This window comes from Nicotiana tomentosiformis, chromosome 10, assembly GCF_000390325.3.
Source record: "Nicotiana tomentosiformis chromosome 10, ASM39032v3, whole genome shotgun sequence".
Taxonomy (NCBI): Eukaryota; Viridiplantae; Streptophyta; class Magnoliopsida; order Solanales; family Solanaceae; genus Nicotiana; species Nicotiana tomentosiformis.
This window is the reverse complement of record NC_090821.1, coordinates 24477311-24502672: the sequence shown is the minus strand read 5'-3', so window position 1 is coordinate 24502672 and position 25362 is coordinate 24477311.

The window sequence follows — 25362 nt, the reverse complement described above, 5'->3', positions numbered from 1 at the left end:
CACCGAGGTTAGTCTTGATACTTACTGGGTACAGATTGTGGTGTATGATACTTACTGGGTACAGATTGTGGTGTACTCATACTACACTTTTGCACATTTATATGCAGAGCCAGGTATTGGAGATATCAGACTCAGGTAGATTTAGCTTATTGATTTCGAGGATTCAAGGTAGAGCTGCTTCGTCGTCGCATTCCCTTGGAGTCCTTTCCTTTCATTGTACTGTCAGCTTGTCATTTAAACAGTATTGTATTTTGATCTTTGAGTTCTTTCCATGTATTCAGCTAGAGTTCGTGGCTCTATATTACCTAGTCTTGGGAGGTTGTTAAGATTATTGCCGTGTAGGCTTATTTCGTTTTTGTTTCGGTATTCATATTAAACTCTCTTTTAAATTATCATTGTTAAAACTGTCAATCATTGTAAGTAATCCGCTTACATAGTCTTAGAAACTAGGTACCATCACGATGCCCGTGGTGGGATTTTGGGTCGTGACAATCTCTAATTAATTAAAGTCGCTAGAAGTTTCTGAATGTTGTAATAAGCTAAGGAAGGCTCAAGCGAGGTATGTTGGCTAAACTCTTTCCGTAGAATCGGATTCCTCGAAATTCCTGTAAACTTCGATTATGGGTTGATCAAATTCCTATTTCTGTCATTACAGTCTTCTTCTATGGTTAGCTGGTCCAAATGCCCATAGTTTGAATCATAATCAGATTGTATAATGCTATGCTCCTGTTTTATGCTTATCCCCAATGTGTTTTGAATTCTTACATGCTTATGGGCTGAAGATATGATTTTTCTCCATGTTTCAAATATCCTTATATGTTTTAAGATGATCCTTGGAAGTTAATGAAAGAATGAAAGTATAAATTATGGAAAGCGGACGTCATGCCAAAAATGATGATTTACATATGAGACCCAGTGTGCCACCGAAAATAAAAGAAAGTATGAAAGGATATGAAAAGTATATGATCTTTTTTATGATAAATGCTTTTGGGAGGCTGGGTCATAAATACCCAAGCCTGAAACTACACATGCCGATGTAGGGATTGATTGAGGGATAAATTCCCATTATATTATATTCAGATTATTCCCCTTAATTGGGATGAGTCGAGTTGAGAGCTAGAAAAGACCATGTTGACCCACACGACATTGTGGTGAGACGGCTTAGCCGATCGGGCAAAGATCGGGTTGCCATGCCGCGCACAGGGTGGTGTTGTGTATTATGTGAAGCCTCATACTTTGGGGTGAGATGGCTTAGCGGATCGGGCATAGATCAGACTCCGTACTATAAGCACAGTGGTATGTCTGTGCTAAAGATCTCCCAACCTAAAACATTAATTTGACATGAAGATTAACCCCAATCTTGACTTGATATTATATCATTATTTGGTTTTCTCATTGATTTCATGTTTCTCTCCTTTTGTGTTGCTACTCTATTCATTTAGAGCGTGTTTAGCTTTACATACTAGTACTATTCAATATGCACTAATATCCCTTTTGTCGGGGGCACTACATCTTTAATGGATGCAGGTGGTTCCTCAACAGGCGGCATCGATCATTGATAGCGCTACACCCTCTTCAGCTAACTTGGTGATACCCCCTTCCTATCGGGGTCATGTGTCTTTTACTCCTTGTGCATTATATTTTAAGGTATAGCCAGGGCCTTATTATCGGCATTATCATACTACTCTTTTGTATGAATTAGAGGCACCGTAGATATAGTGTGAGTTGTATTTTGATTTGGGAAAGTCAAATCCAAATGGTTCCACTTATAAAATACGCAAGTGTAATGTATTTTGGGAATTGTAAAATGGAGTCTCTAAATAGAATTGGTGTTGTATATGTTACTCTTTTGTTGTATAACTTGTGATATTAATCTTCACATTATTTATGGGTAAGGTCGGGTAGAAAGCATCAAGTAGGCTTGCTTGATTAGGGTATCTCAGTTGAGTGCTGGTCGCGCTCCCCAAGGTCGGGGAATGGCACATCTGTCCCGAGGTCGATGCCTTAGATGACCCCAAGGTGGCCAGGAGGGAGTTCAAAAATGCCCTTGCTCGGAACATAGATTGTGGATCTGTCGGAGCCTTCGGTGAGGGTGCCTCCTCTCGGAGTCCCCAGCCTGAGACCAAGGAAACGAAGAGAAGATTCTCCTCCTCGGCTAGACTCAAGAGCCTGCCACAGTAGTCCTCGTTGATGAAGGGGAAGCTAGTGATGAAGATTTTCAAAGAAGAAAAGGATCTTCATCAGCTCAACCGGATGCTCAGCCGGGAGAGCTTCAAAACCCAACGTTAGATGAAGTTGAGGCACTTTGGGGTGAGATGGGCTTGATCGTGAACGCTGACTCTCGTTTCCCAGCCCCTTTTATTACCTCCGGTCAAAGGAGTTTGAACCCCGAGCTCTTTGTGCCTCCATCTTCTGAGCAAACAATAATCATCATCCCTTTGCCACAATTGCTTCTTCTTCCTCTACGCCAATCACTTCATGCCAACCGACACTAGCTACTTCTTCGCCACTAGCACTATCTATATATCCTCCACCGGTATCAGCCGATCGAGAAAGGAACGTTTCTCCTCCTCGATCTCCTGACCATGGGAGCTTGGGAACTACCTTCGCTATGCCTTTTCAGCATCCCCAAGGAAGGGGAAGCGCCACTCTTGCAATCTTGAATGAGGAGCATATCCTCTCCCGGCAGTGGAGCTTGCCAATTACATAAAGTTGTTGGCTTCGATGAAGGATTGGAAAAAAATGGGTAACCTTTCCGGGGAGTGATTGATAAACAATAGCATGCACAGTGTGGTGCAGGTATCATACTAGTTTCCTCCTTTCTTCTTTTCTACTTATATGTTGCAACGATAATTCTAACTTTGAACTTCTCTTTTTAGGCCAACCTTCTTTCTTCCGAAGGCCTGCAAAGGTTGATCCCTGATAAAGGAACCAACTTGCCGCACTCCTCCCGATACTGGAGGCAAAAGTTATAGAGATGGATGAGCTTGAGGCTCGGTTACAGCAGAGCATGCAAGAAATGATGGACCATACCCAAGAAGCTACCCAATTAAGAGAAAAGCTTCAAGAGGATAAGGCTAAGTGGGCCAAACTCCATGATGCTATAATCTCCGCTGCCGAGCGCGAGTCTGCCTTCGAGGAGCAAATAAATAATCTAAAAGCCAACTTATGCTCCAAAACTGAAGAAGCATGCTGCCAAGGAGAAGAGGGCCCGAATGGAAGAGAAGCTGAAGAGGACCATGGAGCAAAACCGGCTTCATTCAACTACCAATGTTGAGCTTGACTCCTGCCTCAGAGCCATGAAAGCTGAAAGAGAAGGGCTCCAGGCCGAGATTGATAAACTCCAAGAAAAATGCCAGGACCAAAAGTATTCCCTCGTCTTTGAGAAGTCTTATGCTATATATCATATGAGGAGGAAAACCTTGGAGGAGGCCAAAGTGGGCATCGTCGATATTGATTATTGTATCGCCAAGGCCCGAGAACTGGAGTTAATTGCTCGTGAAAATCTTCATGTTCAGCCCGCTACAACTGACTCCTTGAATACTAGTTCTGATTATTCGGGAACCGAAGGGGAGTCTGAAGAAGATGAGGCCCTGACCCGATAGTGGATCCGCATTCCTCTACCGGGGGAAACATAAATCCATCTCTCCCTTCGAGTTCTAGAGGCAATGATGTATAACTTTTTTTTCTTTTCTTTTCTTTTTCTTTTGTTTTTTTTATTTTGTAATTATGCCAAACCTTACATCGGGTTTGGTACTTGATAAGTAAATAAAAAAAAATTTGCTGAAGTGTTGTGCAAAAATATTCCTTTTATGTTTAGTGAATTAAAGCTTCAGGTATATTTTCATCTGATAGCTTTTGATTACGGGCATAAACTCTTCTGGAATCTACCCTTTACTATGAGGATTTCATAAGAGAGAGGGCCCTTATGTTTACAGTTCTCTTGAAGAGGACATCTCCTGTTCATTCCAGCACAAGCATAAAATTAACTCATCATTTGGACAAGAAATAATATAAAAATAAAAGGACTTCATTTTATTCCCTCTATCTTTAAAAGTACATATGCATTCATTTTCTTAAGTAAATAAAACTACCAAAACATGTGGCTAACTTGTACAACTTATTTTTATGGAGTTGATCATGTAGTCCCCGACCATGATGAGACATTATTGAGCCCGATTCTGACAGTCCCCAATTTTTATGGCATTCTTGGTGCCGTACTATTCCCCCTCCCCTAGTGCTCGAATGCGAATACCGGAAGTCTTGTACCCGCATTACTACTTCACCGGCGGAAACAACTTGTGAATGGTTAAATAATAATTTTTTAATAATGAAAGGCAAAGCTTGACATCAAACCAAAGATTATTTAACCATCCACATAGCCGTTTACCATCAATGTGAAAATTTTAGTGCCTTGATATTAAAAGGTCTTGCTTCTGCCGATGATGCTTCCTTCATAGTATACTTTCCGTTGTTGCCTCATTAAAAACCTTACCAGAAAAACCCGATTGGGACAAAAACTGGTCGAAGGGAAAAAGAGTGCAGCACATACTTTCAGTATTGGTAGGAACCATCAACAATAATACCTTTGGAGGTGAGTCGCGTTCCAATTGCTAGGTATTTGACTCCATCTTGATTTTCCAACTTGTATGATCATTTACCGGTAATAGCTAAAATCTGGAATGGACCTTCCCACGTTGGTCCCAGCTTCCCGGCATTGACTTTCCGAGTGCTCTGAGTCACCTTTCTCAAAACCAGGTCTCCTACCTTGAATTAACGGAGATAGACCATGCGATAAAAATATCTTTCCATTATTTGATTTTGATCCACCATCCTCACGTACTCCATGTCCCGGTGTTCGTCGAACTAGTCCAGCTTTACCAGTAACGCTTCATTGTTTGCTTCTTCGTTTGTTCGGGAAACCCTCAAAGTCGACTCCCCCACTTACACCGGTATCAGAGCCTCCGCGCCGTACATGATAGAGAAAGGTGTTTCTCCTATGCTTGACTTTGCCGTTGTCCTATATGCCCATAGCACTCTCGGTAGCTCATCGGGCCACTTGCCCTTGGCATCATCTAACTTCTTCTTAAGGTTCTGAATAACTACCTTGTTGGTCGATTTTGCCTGTCCGTTATCACTTGGATGGCACGGTAAAGATGTAATTCTCTTGATTTTTAATCCTTCCTAAAATATTATGACTTTTGAACCTATGAACTGCGGCCCATTGTCACAAGAAATTTCCTTCGGTATTCCAAATCGGCAGATTATGTGGTCCCATATGAAGTCGACCACTCCGCATTAACCGATATTTTGGTAAGGACTTGCTTCAACCCTTTTAGTAAAGTAATAAGTTAAAACTAAAATAAATACCTTTCCATGACCCGGTGGCAAAGGACCAACTATGTCCATTACCTATTTCATGAATGGCCATGGTGACAACACCGAATGCAAAAGTTCTACTGGTCGGTGCAGCAACTGTGCATGTCGTTGACATTTGTCACATTTTTGAATGAATGCCTTTGCATCCTCATCCATTTGGAGTCAATAATAATCTGCCCCGATCAACTTTAGAACTAACGAGTCTACACTAGAGTGATTCTTGCAAACTCCTTCATGGACTTCCCTCATCACGTAATCTGCCTCCGAGGCCCCCAGACACCAGGCCAATGGTCCTCTATATGACCTTCTATAATACTACCCATCTACGAGGCAATAGCGAGCTGCTTTGGTCCGCATTGCCCGAGATGCCTTCGGGTCATCGGGTAGTTTACCATGCCGAAGATACTCAATGAACTAATTCCTCCAAACCCAGACTAAGTTGGTTGAATTGACGATGGTATCAGAGTCAGATCCTTCCATCTCCGTGGATGACCCCAAATTAGATAATGCATCAGCTTCCACATTTTCTTCACTTGGAATGTGGATGATTGACCATTATCTGAATCATGCAATCAATGCCTGAACCTTGTTAAAATATTGCTGCATGCCTTCTTCCTTTGTGTCGTAAAATTCCATACACTTGGTTTACTACCAGTTGGGAGTCACATTTTATTTCGATGACGTCAGATCCTAGTCCCCGAGGTAGTTCAAGTCATGCAACAAAAACCTCATACACGGCTTCATTGTTAGTTAATAGAATAGTTTTAATGTCCTGCCTCAGAGTTTTCCCCGAGGGCGTGATTAGAACTGCCATGAGATCGGACACCAGCACTACTTCCTTAGTAGCCAAGGGTATTAACCTAGTACTGAAGTCGGCCACAAAATCGGCCAAAACATGCGACTTGATTGCATTTCTTGGATTATACTCAATGTCCAATTCTCTAATTCTGACTGCCAATTTAGCCAAATGTCCTGACAATTCAGGCTTGTGAAGGACATTCCTCAAACGAAAGGTTGTCACAATGGCTATCGGGTGACACTGAAAATATGGCCTAAGTTTTCGGGAGGCTCATACGAGAGCCAAGGCTAGCTTTTCAAGGTGTGGATAATGCTATGCTCCTGACAATACTTTACTAATATAATAAATAGGAAATTGTGTACGTTCTTCCTCTTTGACCAAAACGGTACTTACCGCTACTTTCGAGACCGCTAGATATATTAACAACTGCTCGCTTTCCCTCGGTTTTGACAGTAACAGGGACTGGACAGGTACCTTTTTAGGTCTTTCAGTGCCTGTTGGCATTTCGGAGTCCATACAAATCGTTCTTCTTTTTCAGAAGTGATGGCATTTCACCGAGGATCTAGAGATGAACCTGCTTAGAGCCGCCAAAATTCTAGTCAGTCTATGTACTTCCTTCACACTTGTCAATTTGTTCGTAATGTCCTCGATAGCTTTGATTTTATCAATATTTACCTCAATCCCTCTTTGAGAGACTAGGAATCCCAAGAACCTAACGGAACCAACCCCGAATGCATATTTCTCCGATTGAGTTTCATGTTATGCTTCCGCAAGATGTCGAAGGTTTCCTGGAGATGCTTAAGATGATCTTCTACATTTAAAGACTTTACTAACATGTCATCAATATATACATCCATTAGTTTTCCTTTCTGGTTCTCAAACATTTTATTAACGAGCCTCTGATAAGTGGATCCGGCTGTCGTAAGCCCAAAAGGCATCATATTATAGAAATATGTGCCAAAGTTTGTTATGAAAGAGGTTTTTTTCCTGATCCTTCGGGTTCATCTTGATATGATTGTACCTAGAGTAAGAATCGAGGAAACTCATTAGCTCATGCCCGGCCATAGAATCAATCATTTGATCAATGTTCGGCAACGGGAATGAGTCCTTAGGGCATGCCTTATTTAAATACTTATAGTCTACGCACATTCTAAAATTGTTATTCCTTTTCGGTACTATAACTATGTTGGCTAACCATTCTGAATCTCCCGGATTGAAACAATATTGAGTAATTGGGTTACCTCTTCTTCAACAAACCTGTTCCTGAACTCTACTATCGGTCATTTCTTCTGCCTTACTAGTAGGAAATTAAGATCCAGGCTCAGCTTGTGGACCTCTACCTCCAATGGGATACCCATCATATCTGAGTGCGGCCACGCAAAGCAGTCAACATTATCTTTAAGAAAACTTACAAATTTTATCCTGAGCTTGGGACATAATCATGTTCCCAAATGAAACTTCCTTTCCAAAAAATCTTCAAATAGGGCCACTTGCTCAAGTTCTTGTGCGGTCAAATTGGTCGCATCCGTCTCCTCTGGTACTTATAAATGCCTCGACACCTGATGGAATTCCAATGAATCCTCGCTTTTATCATTTTCATTCAGAAAGGGAGAAGGAATCAGTTCCTGTAATTGCTATTTGATGGACTCTTTTCCCTTTCTACTGGAAACAGTTATCGTATTTATCTCCCTCGTCACCGCTTGTCTCCTCTTATCTGTTTGATTCCTTTTGGCATTGAAAATTTCAACAACTGATGATATGGTGAGGGTACATCCTTCATATCGTGTATCCACGTCTTCTGAGGATTACATTTTACCCATATCGCCATCTACCACTTCGAATAGAGTAGTCTTTGTTACTCCTTCGGCATGTGTGAGTAGAAGAATCTCTCGTAGGGTTGTCACGCTTGTCAAGTTGAAGCCAACTATGAATTTTATTGCCGAAATGATATTCCCTATTAACTTCGCTTGCTCTAGTACTCTCCATTGGATGATATTGGTTGAGCTTCCTAAAATTTAAAACATTAATAGAGATTACCAAAGCGTCATTGTATGGCAAAAGAAGTCCGTCAGCGTCCTCCTCCGTGAAGGTGATATCATCTTCCGCTACTTCCCAGAGCCTCTTCTTGTGAATCACTAATATCTTTGTTTTCTTAGCTGCTAAGAAGGTTATACCATTGACTTTGTTTTCTCTGAAGATCATGTTTATAGTCATCCCAGACGACCCTTCGACTACCTTCGAAGGTTCCGTATTGTCATGGCTTCTTCCATAGTTGTTCTTCGCTCGGTCTTTTAAGAACTCCCTGAGAAGGACATTCTTAAACAGTATCACCACCTCTTCACAAAGATGTCGACAGTCCTTAATTTTGTGGCTGTGAGTCCCATGGTATTCACACCATAAACGGGGATCCCTCTGGACAAGATCTGTTTGGTTTGGGAATCGTGCTTCCTTAATATTCTTCATTGCTGATACCAATTCTACAAATCTGATGTTAAAATTGTAATATGATAATATGGTATATGTGGAGCTCGGGCCCCTCGCACCTCCTTCTCCTATAACGGCCTACTATTCCGACCTCGATCAGGCCTTCTATCGGAAGCAAACCTATCCTATAATTGAAACCTTCTACTGTTACGCCCATCGACCCTCTCGTACAGTAGAAAGTGACCTCTATAGGAATGTCGATCTGCATCAAAGTCGCTCTTAAACTTGTCCAAATTTTTGTCTTGACCTCGTCCCTTGGTCGAGACCAAAGACCCAAGTTGATCGTCTTCTATCCTTATTTTCGACTCATACCGGTTATGTACATCCGCCCATGTGGTTTCCTGATACTCGAGCAGGCTCTCCTTCAGCTTTTGGGATGCATTAGAACTCAACGGGTTTAGACCCTCGTGAATGCTTCTACTGCCCACTCATCCGGAACTTCCGACAGCATCATCCTTTCCTTCTGGAATCGGATCACAAATTCTCGCAATAACTCAGACTAGCCCTGCAAAATTCTGAATATGTCTGCCTTTCTAGCCTGAACCTTTCTTGCTCCATCATGGGCCTTGATAAACGAGTCTACAAGCATCTCAAAAGAATCAATTTAATACTCGGGTAAGAGAGAGTACCATGTCAGCGCCCCTTTTTGTGAGGGTTTCACCAAACTTCTTCAATTGAACCGACTCGATCTCATGTTGAGCCAAGTCATTTCCTTTCACTGCCGTGGTGTAGGTTGTGATGTGCTCCTGCGAATCCGAAGTCCCATTGTATTTTAGTATGTCTAGCATATTGAACCCTTTTCAGAATTAGTTCCGGTGCTACGCTCGGCTTGAACGACAACTGTGTGTATTTATTTTTAATCTGGACCCTTTAGAACTGGTGGTGCGCCCTGAATCTGATCCATCCGAGCATAAAACTCCTTCGCATTCTGATCCATTCGTTCATTCATTTATCTCATAAACCTCATGAGCTCGGTTTTGAAGGGATCATTCTCGTTGTTATTCACATATCCGCCACCGGTCCCTCCGGATTATCAAAACCGACTTCACCTCTTGTGGTGTTGTTATCGACTCTCTAAGTCGTTTGATTTGCAGGAACACTAGGAGGAATCGACCCCCTTCCATTTGCATTCTTGGAGGCTCTTGACAATGCTTGTTTTAACTCCGTCATCACCCGATCCTACCTTGAGAGGTGATTCATGATTGCTTTCTGTTGTTCCCTCAGAAGTTTGACCGTTTCCACGACATGTTCCTCCTACGCATCATCGGGAGTTGGCTCCGGCACATACCGAGGGTACTAACTGTATCAAACCGGGGTCGTCTCATCCCCTTTGTTGCGAGTCTCACTAACTGAGTCATCATGTAAGGATAATTCTTCACGTGCCTCAACATTGTGTGTGTTGTTGACATCATTGGCTGCCATATCTAGTTTTTACTAGGGAAAGAACCAAACTAGTTAGTAACAAACGAATGAATCAAAGCAATTGTGCAGCTGTCTATTCCCCACGGTGGGCGCCAAACTGTTTATCCGTAAAATGGTACAGTTAAATTTGTTACGTAGTTTATAGACAAGCAACTTGATTTGATCCAAAAATAATAAAGAGAAAGAACTAAAATTAAAATTTAACGATTTAAATTTAATAAGATAACAAGCCTGGCTCCGATCTCAGCGTCTTCGAGAGAAGAAGTGAAAATAATGACAAAATGAAAGAAAGGTGTTAATTTGAGAGCAAAATAGTAAAATATAGCTTTTTGTTTTCATACCCTTACAATGGCTGCTGACCCTATTATTTATAGCTATACCTAGGGAACTAAGATCACAGGATCAAGCTCCTCTTTAATGGTAATAAAAGAGTTATTGATGAACATGTAATGACGAGCCTTGAATGAGAATATTCTCTGCAACCGTCGCTCATTTAATGTTAGTAAATATTCATCCATTGAATGTTATTTGACGACAAGCCTTTGAACTCCTACCGTTGACTAAGTTCCCTTCAGAATTTATCTGGTACTAGTCACCCTGTTGTTTCCGATATTGACTGTTTCCCGACTCATCCTTTTCCAATCTTTAGTTCCACGTGTCATGTTATCACTCAACCATTTGTTATCAACCAATTTTACCCCATACATCAGTAATATTTCATTTTTAGATATGAGAATACATGAACGATAATGCAATAAGAGAATTTTGAGTACAAGCAATTAAATATTAGATGGATAGTGGTGGCTTGATGTGCGGCGATCTAACCAACAGTGAAACTACTATACTGAGTAACCCGACCCGCTAGGTAAGCCAAATAATATAAGTAACTACTATACTGAGTAACCAACAGTGAAACTGAATAAAATAGCAAAAGAATTAAATATAACGTTTAGAATGACTGGTAGTACTAGTCATGAGCCACTATGTTCTAGATTTACAAAGTTGATAAAAAGAATAAATACAACATAAACAGAAATGAAGTCCTAAGCTACCACGAACAAATGGTAGCTTAAATCTGGAATGCAGCTACATCTTTAGTGTCAGCTTTCGTCATCCACAGCAACTCAGCTCCATGATCTTCACGAAAGTCGCATAAGTGTAGATGAGTACAACCGACCCCATATATTCAGTAAGTATCTTGACTAACCTCGATGAAGTAGTGATGAGGTTTTTAAGTCGAAAATACTCACTATGCATAACATGTGCAACTCAATAATATGTATAATACAGAGAAATATTTCAGAAATGACAGTTACAGAATAAAGGATATCAGCAGTAAAGGTGCACAACTGGGGTAGGGGTAATAAATAAACTCTCCTAATTAAACAAATTAAGAAAATATAACTTGCACCAATCTCGCTCACAAAGAGACATGCACCAAATAATATGTATGCTCAAATACGCATACACGACTGTAAGCCTATACCCAACATGATCTGATTCCGCATTAATTGCCAAATAACATGTTTAGGATACCTTCACAGGAAGCCAATACATCATTGCATGATGACAACTTTCTTTTTACATGAATCTGATACGCTGCCGATAACTCAACAAACATGAGATATCAATCCAACATAGGTAAATCCATCTTGGCAACCAAATCGTCAAATAATAATAGAGGCATAAGATAGCATGTTAGATGCAATGTAAAAACATGTGAAATGCATGACAAAGCATAAATAATTCACTTGTATATTCAAGAATGACACCCTTATGCTCCACATTTCATCAACACGAATGCCACATTTATGCTCCACATTTCATCAACAATAATGCCACCCTTATGCTCCACATTTCATCAACAAGAATGCCACCCTTATATTCCACATTTCATCAAGAAGAATGTCACCCTTATGCTCCAAATTTTATCAACAAGAATGATACCATATGCTCCATATTTAATCAACAAGAATACCACACTTATACTCAACATTACCCTTCTATGGCCCCATCAAATTTGACCAAGGAATTCTAGTTTTGTGGTGCCGAGGTCGGGTAATGTGTACAGATATAGTAGTTAATCTTCGTGGCCAGGTTGCTCGCCGCGGTACGGACTTTTTGGGTTGAAAAATGCATCGAGGTGTTAGTGGAAATATTTTGCTGAAGGACCAGTTATATGGTCAGATTCGCGACTGCAGATCCATTATGCGGGCCGCATACCTAACGCAGAATTGAGCAGAAAAATAGTTGAATTTTGAAGGTCGTTTTACGGCATATTCTTCGGCCGCATATCTGTTTCGTGGTTCGCATATCCAACACAGATTTTGTACGAAGAATTTTGTTGGGTGTTTATGCGGTCCATTCTGCGGCCGCATAAGTTGTATGCGGGCCGGAGACTTGTCACAGACCTATCCAGACCATTCCAGTTTTTGGGCATCACTTTCGCGGTCAATTTTGTGGACCACATATCTGTTATGCGGTCCATTCTGCGACCGCAGACTTGAGTTTGAAGGGTCCATTTTTCTATTTTTATAACCCAACCCCATTTTGATAAATAGCCTTTGAGGCTTATTTTGGAACTATTGTCTAATGATTTTAGAGAGAGGTAAGAGCATTTTAGAGAGAGAAGGAAGAAATCTAGCATTCTAATCACCCATTCTTGTACCAATCTTCAAAAATCAAGGAAGCCAATCACTAGATTATCATATATTCGGGTAAGTCCCGGTACTAATCTTTCATGCAAGAGGTTAGCGTTCAAGTATATTGTGGGGTTGGAAATATGCCATACATGTGACAATTGATTGTAGTATGTAGGGTTAATGAACCATTTTGGTTAGTTTCTTACTGAAATTGGTTGAGGGAGGAAGGGATTGTTGTTGAAGAGCTTTGTAGTCTATTTTGCATACTAGTTGTTTGACAAAATTCCTAAGAGAGTTACGCCATGGGAATCCTTCTAATTATTAACTGATTTTCGCTATCTTCCTATATATTGTTATTACTAGAAGTGTTGGAGCATTGTAGTAACTTAAGGAAATCTCACACAAGGTATGTTGGCTAAACTTCTCTTTTAGAATCAGATTCCATAATATCCCCGTAAGTGTCAAGTGTGGTTGGCCTAAGTTCCTAGTTCCCATGTTCCAAGTTATTCCTTATAAATTTTACTATTTCGAGTAATCTTGTGTTGAATGTTATGTACTAGAAATGTGTACCTACTGCTCCTATCGTATTGTGTTCTCCTTCGAGAATGTATTTAAACGTGTCCAATGTGTCGGAATATTATGATTTCAATCATATTTTATTGCAAGTTATTATGCCAAGTTGTGGAAGAAAACTAAATGTGCTAAGACACTTATTGTTCATATACATATCAAATCTTGATTTCTAAGTGTCCTTATTGTTGATAAACTATGACTAAGTTTGGAAGTGGAACAAGTAAGAGTGAGGTATAAAATGTGGCCGTGGTTGTTGTAACTAGAGCACTTGAATCAAATTCATGTTTCAATCGTAAATTTCCATACTCTCCTTTATAAGAAATTCCAATGTGACTCGAGTTCTTACATACTCACGAGCTAAAATTGTGCATTGCCCTTTTGGAAAAACATATTTCAAAAATAAATGGTGTATTGCTCGTTTATGATTTTAACGTGTGTTTCTATTGCTGGTCAGTTTGCCCCATTCTTTGGGAAGAAATCTATTGTGTCTAAAGTTTCTATTACTAATGAACTTGAAGTTATGATTCCCGGAATATTCAATATGTTGATGTTTGTTATGATGATCCTTGAAAGTAAAGAAATTAAAATGTGGAATATGAAATATAGCCAACGTGCTATGAATAAAGAATCATAAGTATGGCCAAGAGAGCCAAGGAAATAATGATATTTGTGAATGGTTGAAAGTACTAATGAAGATATTCATAGTGTGAAATAAAATGAGGTATCTAAAATATATTTGTACTTTTGTTTCCCTTATGTGCAAAACAAAAATATATTTCGGAGTACCATTAGCAAACCGAGGAAGGGTGGGTCGTAAGACCCGTGCCCAAAACTACACGTGCTGGTGTAGGAGTGGATTATGATTATTCCCCTTATTTGGGATGAGATTGAAATATTGATGTGATTGTGTTTATTCCCCTTAATTGGAATGAGATTGATATTTGTTGTGCACTGGAAATTCAACCCATACCTCATATGTGGGAAGGCATCCTAGCCGATCGGGTGGAGATCGGACGCCATGTTGCGCACATGGTGGTACTACTCCTGGTAACATTTGTGTTTCGCATCACATGTCAAACCACATTGTTCGTGGGATGATGCCTAGCCGATCGGGTGTGATTGGACTCCGTGCTAAAAACACAGTGGTTTATCGGTGCTAATGATCTCCCAACCAAAAATATATATTATTTTTGTATTTTTGAAATTTTTCATATTTTAACTTGGCATTTGGATATCATTGACTGTTACTTGTTGCTTCCATGGTTTTCCTTCTGTTATTTTGGAATTCTATTTCGAAAGAGGACATGTAGCCTTACATACTATTACTATTCCACATTTACTAACGTCCCTTTTGCCGGGGGCGCTGCATCTTCAACGGATACTGGTGGTTCATCAACGGGCAACTTTGGTCCCCGTTAGCAGTCACTCTCTATTCAGTAGGTTTTGGTGAGCCTTACTCTGTTCCGGACCTTGTGTCATTTGAAGTTGTATTTTGAGCTTTGAGGTATAGCTGAGGCCTTGTCGTCGGCATTTCCATTCTTCTCTTCCGTTGTACTTAGAGGCTCCGTAGATAGGTTGTGGGTGGTATTTGATGTTGGGTAATGAACTAGAACTATTGGTATGTGGCAAACAGGTTTTTCACCATATCTTTAAACTTGTAATATTTTGGATGTCGTAAATGAATCTCTTTGAATAATGGGAAAAGAATGGGGAACACTTGACTCTTTTCATGTCTATCTCTTGTACTGATTCTTATATTGTTAATGGGAAAGTGTCCTAGGATGTCTTGGAGTCGTGTCTAGTAGAGTCCTTCTTATCGGTGTGTTGTCTACTACATCTATAATGGGGAGGCTACTTGGATATTTAAAAATTTCACACTTCTTTGATACTCCATATCGTGCGATAGAGCCCAAGATAGGGAGCTAATTTCCTCGCCATGTCTCATTTTCCAGCTGAGTAATCCACGAGTTCGAAGCAGCCAGGAGGGAATGACCTCGCCATTGAATTTAGGGGAGATTGCATAAGAGTTTTTTAGGAGAATGTGTCATGCCATAGAGGGATTGGAAGAACTTGTTGGTAGGGGAAGTGACCTTGTTCCCAAAAATGTCATTACATCACCGGATCATCCGGTAAGAGCACCTAAGAAACAAAAGAGGGTTGTTGGTACTAATAAGTCGTATTATTTGATTTCTAAGAAACGTCACTTGGGGAGATGTTGGATGACTCTAGAAATATGTTATGGTTGTGGAAAGAGGGGGCACAAGAAGAAAAGATGCCCTAGGTTGGGTAGACCCATCCCGGTCTGCCCAGTATCCGGGAAGGAACATTTGTGTCGTGTCGTGAGTATGCTCAACAACGAGTTAGGGGTAGCATATTTGGGCAATTCCAAAGGCCCACACAGCAAACTGGTACAGGGTTTGTTACTCCCACATTGGAGGCCTGGATGAAGGATAAGGGGAAATGCTTATGATGTATGCAAAAGGGTAAATATCAGGTTATTGGGGCGAGTCAATTTAGTAGACCTTATCCTCATTGCGTGAAGTGTAGGAGATGTCATTCTGGGGTACGTCACTATGGTACCAATGTATGTTACGGATGTGGGGTCGAGGGGCATCAGTTAAGGCACTGCCCCATCAATCTAAAGTTACCAAGTAAGTTACTCTTTAGTACATCATTCTGAACACCACATACTTTTATTTTGTATATGTACACCTATATTGAGAGCCTGCATAGATATGGTCTTAACAAGAATCTGAATCACAAAACATTGCATGTATCTACGTTTTGAATGAGATGCATTATTCGTGAAGACTCTTTATCACACTCCTCCTACTTACAACCTCTTCAGGAATTGAGTTCTATAGTGATTTCCTTGAATTGGGTTATAACCCTAGGTTAATACTTCCCACTTGTTTCCCTAAATCCTCCATAAGGGAGCATACCTAGTGAATTCCTTATAGAACCTTTTGATCCAAATGGTTAACATCTGCTCACTTGTGCCTATACACACACCATCATAATATTTACCTAAATGGCATCGAATCTAATGCAAAGCAGTCTAGTGTTGAAATCTTTCTTGAGCCACTCTCTCTCTGGTGCATGTGGCTCATATGGCTCGAACAATCACTTTACTCCCTTTGTGAGCATTCTCATAAACCCTTTTCACGGTCTAGTAACATGAAAGCAGGTCTCAACACCTATCATATGTGTACATGTCAATTGAAATAGTTACTTGTCTACATAAAGTCCCTCTAAAATTTGAGAACCTTACACCTCCATCATAGGAAGATCTTGTATTTTCCCATTTTAGTATAACTTTCATGTTCCCTTAGGACATTCTGCAGTAAGTGGCTCACTTTGTTCCTAGTATTGTAGTTGCCTAGGACGTGGCCTGGGATAGCAGTTTGTGAGTTATCATAGCAGAAATATGTCCGGCTTATAACAAATGTTCATTTCCTCTTTACACCTCTACAACATGTATTAATTGTGTTCCTTAGTTAGTGAATTCATTGTGCTAGTTTCTTGATATTTGTTGGATAACCATGAGAGGTCGCATCCTTCAATATGTTTTTGTAACACTTCCTTTCTCATAATGATCCTTAATAAGCTCTCCATAAAGACCAAATGCACTTTTGGGGTTCATAGCATCATGTCTTCTTCTCATGTTTATCCCATCTTTCATTAGCATCTGAGTACTTTTTAAGTCATAAAAATCCATGGCAGATTCATTATGAACATTCGCAAAACCTTCCATGATTATTTCATAGTGTCTCCCTATGTTCCGTCATTTTAAAGACTCGACTTCTAGAATCATTGGATATGTCATAGTCAGGTGCGGAGAGTTTTACCATCCTTAATATTCCACATCCCTAGGTGGGTAGAATTTTTATTTGTCTTTCTCCCCGGAGCATCATATCAACCCTTAGAACCTCTCTAACCAATGGATGCTTTAATCTCAATATTAAGATATCCTATATTAGGTGGTTTCACTTTAGTTTGAGGGTCAAGAAAATCGTATCATTAGTCCTCTGGTATAGGAACAACTATCGGGAGAGAGGTAAGCGACCATAATGATAATAATCGAACAAGTGATCAACCTTTTTTTAAACCTCGTGGGCTTGTGGTATAGATTCCTTGTGTCAGTTACTGATGAGGGCGTAATGCAACTTCATGTATTTTTGAAATCTCTATCATATTCATGGTGCAGGAATCTTCTCATTTAACTGATTTTCCCTACACTCTTCACTCAAGTGGGCGACTAGCGTCACGTACTTGGCTATTTCTCCTTGAGGCTTACTATTGCCAAACAAGGCACATATGGAATGAAATAATTGTTACTGTCTCCTTCATAACTCATAGTTTTCCAAGAATAACTGATGCTAATGTCTTTATTCTCCCGATCATGCCTCCCACATGCCACATGTCTAAAATGGCTCACTTATTTTGCATCTCGAGATCATGTATATAGTTCCCACATTATCAATATGTACTAGTTAACTCTATGTCCCATTTGTCGAATCGATGATGTCATCACAATGATTAATCATGTCAGAGCTATTGGTAGTAACCATCACATACCTTAGGCTATAACATACTATAATGCCCTGCTTAGTACAATGATGAATTCCTGAACAATTCCAACTCAATCTCGAACCCCATTGTTCCTCCTTGTATTAAATCTACCGATAGTAGTAGGTTAAACATGTCAGAGAAGAAGCATCATTCCATGATCGAACATATTGGGTAGGAACTCCATAGTCATATTTATTCTAGCACATCATAGAATAATGGTTAAAGGTCGCTAAGGGTTTAGTTTGGGTGTCCGACATAGAGATTTAGAGTTGAAGAAAGTGAACAGGTTATTCTCAAGATTTTTTTCCATGAAGATATTATGTGATTTGTTAATAAAGGTAATTTAGGTGTAGTGCACATTGGGCCTTATGGAATCTTGAACGAAATAGGCCAAGCTATGAGTATGATGTTTCCCTATCGTGGTCCTCTATGCACTCGGTGTTTCATATGTCTACGTCAAGGAAGGTAGTTGGAAGTCCTTTGTCTATCATTCTGGTGGGAGCTACTGAAGGTAAAGTTAATGGATAATTGTCTTGTGAGATGTCCCTAATTGTCATCCTTGCTAGATAAGTCCAGAAGTTGAGATTGCCTCCGCCTGCTATGGCTAAGTCCGTGAGTCGAGGAGGTCGCCTCAAAGTCCGAGTGTGTTGTGGATAGAAAATATCATCACTTGTTTGTATAGCCAAATGACTGTGGTTCGAAAGGTACTTTTTATGTGTTATGACTTAAAATATGTACAGTTCTTGTCAAGGTACCACTTCTGTTAACATAATGCATTTAATATTGAGATTAGTGTTGTTGATATATATTATGATGCTTTGTTGAGTTATGGGTGTGTTGTTAGGGTGGTTTTGGTGTTACTCTGGAAGGTGGTTAGACCCAGATTTAGGGGAGACTCTACCGTAATTCTTAAAAATTTGGGAGTTAGTCAAATTTGGGGGCTTGTGATGTGTGAAAGGAGAAATGAATTATGTTGGGTGTTCTGGGCTGACTCTACACCTCATTCGAGGATGAATGATCCTAAGTGGGGAGGATGTAAGGCCCCGTAAAATTTTACCTAGGAATTCTAGTTTTCTGGTGTCGAGGTCGGGTAATGAGTACGGATGTAGTAGTTAATCTTCGCGGTGAGGTTGCTCGCCGCAGTACAAACTTTTTGGGTTGAAGAATGCATCGAGGTGTTGATGGAATTTTTTTGCTGAAGGGCCAGTTATGCAGTCAGATTCACGACCGCAGATCCATTATGTGGGCCGCATACCCGTCGCAGAGTTGAGCACAAAAATGGTTGAATTTTGAAGGTCGTTTTGCGACCCATTCTGCGGTCGCATATCCATTTCATGGTCCGCACATCCATCGCAGATTTTGTTTGAAGAATTTTGTTGGGTGATTATGCGGTCCATTCTGCGGCCACATAAGTGGTCTGTGGATCGCAGACCTGTCACATACCTGTCCAGACCGTTCCAGTTTTTGGGCATCACTTTCGCGGTCCATTTTGCGGACCGCATATCTGTTCTGCGGTTCATTCTGCGACCGCAGATTTGAGTTTGGAGGGTCCATTTTCCTATTTTTATAACTCGACCCCATTTTGATAAATATCCTTTGGGGCTTATTTTGGAACGATTGTCTAATGATTTTAGAGAGATGTAAGAGCATTTTAGAGAGAGAAGGAAGAAATCTAGCATTCTAATCACCCATTCTTGCACCAATCTTTAAGAATCAAGGAAGCCAATCACTATATTATCATCTATCCGGGTAAATCCCACTCATAATCTTTCATACAAGAGGTTATGAGTTCAAGTATATTGTGGGATTGGAAATAGGTAATGCATGTGACAATAGGTTGTAGTATGTGGGGTTAATGAATCGTTTTGGTTAGTTTCTTGTTGAAATTTGTTGAGGGGGGAAGGGATTACCATTGAAGAGCTTTGTAGTCTATTTTGCATACTAGATGTTTGACAAAATTCCTAAGAGAGTTACTGTTACACCACATATGTTTTGTACGAGATAAGATAGTTACTGTTACACCACATATGTTTTGTACGAGAAAGTATGCCATAAATAAATTGATTAAAGCTCGGAAATGAGATGTTACATCCCGCATTTTTGTATGTTAAAGTTTTGTTGTATGTTAATCAACGTAAGCTCGGGAATGAGATTATTTTGGGATTATAAGTATTATGCTATTTCAAACAAGGGATAAGTAAATTCGTGAAGGTGAGAAGGTAAGCAAATTGAAGAAAATAAATTTCATCGAAGTGTGGTCATTTTGGATAAAATACGACCCGAGCTAAAATACCCGTTATTTATGGACTAGTACCATACAAGGTACCACATGGCCATGATAGCAAGGTGTATAAAGTGTATTAAAAGTGAGTAGTATTTAAGTAAATTGAGATAATACTTAAATATGTGGATAATCGGATAATTAATAAATTTTAGTGGGAGATAATTAAAAATCTTTGGATAAAGATAGATAATCTCACGTGGCAGCTTTTGCCTTAATAACATTGTGACTCTTACATTCATTTAATATGTGGCATAAATCAAAATGAGTCTTGGAGAAGGGATAGTGGTGGTGGCAGTATGTAAAGCAAGGAAATATAAGAGTTTCTTCCTTTCCTTCCATTCACTTTTTGGAGGATATACTTATAACATGTAGGTCAAGCAACGTTGTTAGCAAGAGAAATACATTTGTTGCTTCTTCTCAACAAGATTAGAAATGGCCATTGAGAAAATTGAGCTATAAAGGTTGATATATCTCTTTACACTAAAGCAAAACGTGACAGAAAACTTCAGCAAAGATGTTGATTGGCAATGGCAACGTAAGTGCTTCAAATGTTCCATACAAAGACTACTTAATACTATAGCAACGTGGGATTTGTGATTCTAAAGGAGTACGGTACAATCTTTCTCGAGAATATCATATGGATTGTTCCCTATTTTGATCTCGTCATTATGTGTTTCGTCGCAAAAGATGTGTGTTAGAGGAATTATCAAGAGAATCGGTTCAGTTATGTTAAGGCTAAGCCCTTCCTTCATTTTGGCATGATCTCATAATTACATGTGCTTGATAACGAGGCATAAATAGAAGTTCATACTCCCGAATTTATATACATTATCCTAGTCTCATAAATTACAGTATTCTCCTTATCGAGACTTCATATTTAATTAAGTATTGTCTTCTCCTAGTCAAGAGAGCAGAGAGCCTATATATACAGTATTACAATATTTTCATTACCATCAAGCTATAATCGATGGGCAGGCCCCTATTGGGCAACCTCCGATCAGATGGTAAGTTATATACCGAGCCTACTGTGGTCGAGCGCCTATGAGCAAGCCCAGTTGGCCGAGATATAGAGCCTAGTATGGCCGAGCGCCTATGAGCGAGCCTATTACAGTAGAGCAGTTGTATATATACCGAGCCTTATAGGGCCAGACAGCTATTATACTTACTATATTGAGAGAGTTGAGTCAGTATCAATAGGTAAGCATATCTTCATATTATCTTTCACTCCGAGTCACTTTCAGTTATTATATTATCAGTTCAGTTTCAGCTTTCAGTATATTGCCTTACATACTTGGTACATTATTTATACTGACGTCCCTTTTTCCTGGGGACACGGTGTTTCATACCCCCAAGTCTCGATAGACAGGTCGAGAGTCCTCCAAGTAGGCGATCAGCTCATTGGAAGATGTTAGTGCACTTCATTTGCCCCAGAGTTGCTTGTTTGGTCAGTATGATTTAGATGTGTATTGTTTGGTATGGAGGGGCTTTGTCCCTACCTTTATGACAATTATGTATTCTTAGAGGCCTGTAGACAGATGTCATATACGTAAAAGATTGTATGGCCTTGTCGGCCTATGTTCAGTGTACGAGTGGTTATTTTGGTCTTATAGGCCCATATGTCTTATGTATAAGTTGGTGTTACATGTTGTATTCTATCTATCTCACGGTAACCTCTATGACTCAGTTATCTATGATAGTATGATACAAAAACATATGTTATGTTGGTACTCAATTGAGTAAGATACCGGGTGCCCGTCACGGCCCATCCGTTTGGGTCGTGACAGTTACACCATGGGAATCCTTCTAATTATTAACCAATTTTTGCTATCTTCCTATAGATTGTTATTGCTAGAAGTGTTGGGGCATTGTAGTAACTTAAGGAAAGCTCAGACAAGGTATGTTGGCTAAACTAATCATTTAGAATCGGATTCCATAATATCCCCGTAAGTTTCAAGTGCGGTTGGCCCAAATTCCCATGTTCCGAGTTATTCCTTATAAATTTTACTATTCCGAGTAAGCTTGTTTTGAAAGATATGTACTAAAAATGTGTATCGAATACTCCTATCGTATTCTGCTCTCCTTCGAGAATGTATTCAAACGTGACCAATGTGTCGGAATATTATGATTTCAATCATATTTTATTGCAAGTTATTATGCCAAGTTGTGGGAAAAAACTCAATGTTCTAAGACTCTTATAGTTCATATACATATCAAATCTCGATTTCCAGGTGTCCTTATTGTTGATACACTATGACTAAGTTCGGAAGTGGAATAAGTAAGAGTGAGGTATAAAATGTGGCCATAGTTGTTGTAACTAGAGCACTTGAATCGAATTCATGTTTCAATCGTAAATTACCATGCTCTCCTTTATAAGGAATTTCAATGTGACTCGAGTTCTTACCTACTCACGAGCTGAAATTGTGTATTTTCCTTTTGGAAAAAAGTATTTCAAAAATAAATGGTGTATTGCTCGTTTATGATTTTAACGTGTGTTTCAATTGCTGGCTAGTTTGCCTCATTCTTTGGGAAGAAACCTATTGTGTCTACAATTTCCATTACTAATGAACTTGAAGTTATGATTCCCGAAATATTCAATATGTTGATGTTTGTGATGATGATCCTTGAAAGTAAAGAAATTAAAATGTGGTATACAAAATACAGCCAACGTGCTGTGAATGAAGAATCATAAGTATGGCCAAGAGAGCCAAGGAATTAACGATGTTGTGAATGGTTGAAAGTACTAATGAAGATATTCATAGTGTGAAAGAAAATGAGGTATCTAAAATATATTTGTACTTTTGTTTCCCTTATACGCAAAACAAAAATGTTTTTCAGAGTACCATTAGCAAACCGAGGAAGGGTGGGTCGTAAGGCCCACGCCCAAAACTGCACGTGCTGGTGTAGGAGTGGATTGTGATTATTCCTCTTATTTGAAATGAGAAATGATATCATCTTTGAAAGTACATAAAGTAAGTTAATCATTTTACCATGGAGGTTACAAATATTGAGCATCATGAACAACAAGTACAAAGAGGGCTGGAAGGTTCAGAAGCTAAGGAATTGAAGAAAATAAGTTTCGTGAAAAGTCGACAAGTTGGGAATGTTATAACATGTACTTTTGGGGTGAGACTAGGGTCTGAAAATGATAAGGAGGTTATGTTAAGAGTTATTTTTGTCTTATAATAGTCGTGTGTTATGTTTTGTAATCAAGTGAGTTTTGTAACAAAAGTTGACAAAGATCATCACAAGTTATATTGATAAGTTTTACTGAAATTTAGGACAAATGTAACTGCGATTTTCTACTAATATACTTCGAGTTACGGGGTGTTCCACTCATCAAATTGAAAATCTATGAGTCTATTTGCTAACACATTAAACTGTTTCTCAATACAGTATCAGAGTAGAGAGATATATGCATTTTTGCAAGACTGCGCAAGTTGCTAGGTGACAAGTAGGTGTGTCACCTACTTACTTAAATGATAGTCCGAAAATAGGCCGGTTCGGGTCATCCAAAGAGACATTTTAAAGGCCTATTTCGTTTATATAATACACTGATAAGAGGGAACAATAACCAGACCTAAACCCCTGCAAACAACCTCCCAAAAATTGCACACAAACCCTAATTGAATTTCTCTCCTTTTCAAGTTCTAGTTGGAGGAAAAACCTTGAATTTGAAGAACCAAGATAGGAGCTGAGTTATTCAACAAATAGGGTAAGTTTACTGCTCTCTTTCATCCATTTGTTCCGCTGGAGATGTATGGAAAGTTGTTCTATAATTGTAAGAACTCACGGGATGGTGATAGGAAGCCGTGAGTTTGAGTTATTCACCTGTAGCGGACTGTTTTGTGTTGTTGTTGGATTGCATGTTTTACTACTGTTTTATGGAGTTTTGGAGGATAAAGGGTGTGTAGAAACACCATATAAATTCAGGGTGGCAGCCTGGTCGTTCGTCGTAACAATTTCGGGTTGTTTGACACTACTATCGTGGTCGTTTTGTTTATGAAGAGATTAGGGTGTGTTGGGCTGTTTTGTAGTATTTTGTGGTGTATATAAGGTTGGAAAATAATGTATATATATTGATATTGTTGTGTTCTAGTGTTGTTGGTGTTATCTTGAATTTGGAGAAAGTAAGGATTATAGGGGAGATGCTGCCCATTTTAATACAAAATAAGCTTGTCGTTCGATGTTCAATAGTTATACCTTTCGTAACTTAATGATAGTATTATTATCGCTGTTGTAGATTAAGGTGCGAAGAGGCGAGTTCAACTTAGTGATTGGAAAGATTGTGATAAGGTATGTTAAGGCTAAACCTTTCATCATTTTGGCATGATCTCGTAACTACATGAGTTTGATAACGAGGCATAAAGAGAAGTTCCTATTCCTGAACTTATGTACATTATTCTATTCTCATAAGTTACAGTATTACCCCTTATCGGGACTTCATATTCATTTTAGTATTGTCTTCTTTCAGTCAAGAGAGCAGAGAGAGAGAGTGTGTGTATGTGTGTGTGTATATATATATATATATATATATATATATATATATATACAGTATTACAATATTTTCACCACCATCAAGCTATAATCGGTGGGCAGGCCCCTATTGGGCAACCTCTGATCGGATGGTAAGTTATATACCAAGCCTACTATGGCCAAGCACCTATGAGCGAGCCCAGAATGGCCGAGAAACAAAGCCTAGTATGGTCGAGCGCCTAAGAGCGAGCCTACTACGGCAGAGCAGTTACATATACCGAGCCTTATAAGGCCGGACATATATTTTACATACTATAATGAGAGAAATGAGTCAGTATTAGCAGGTATGCATATCTTCATGTTATATTTGACACCCAGGTACTTTTAGCTATTATATTATTAGTTCAGTTTTAGATTTCAGTTAACTTGTTGCCTTACACACTCGGTACATTATTTCGTACTGACGTTCCTTTTGTTGGGGACGTGCATTTCATGCCTGTAGGTCATCATAGACAGCTGGATAGACCTTCCCAGTAGACAAAGTCAAACATCAGCTTGGTTGGTAAGCTCCATTTCCTCAGAGTTACCAGGTCTATACCTTGGAGTCCATTTTATATATACATGTATGATGGGTAGGTCGAGGCCCTGTCCCGACCATGATACAATTCGGTTATTCCTAGAGGCTTGTAGACAAGTCCTGTACATTTTCTATATCAGTATTGTGGTTTTACCAG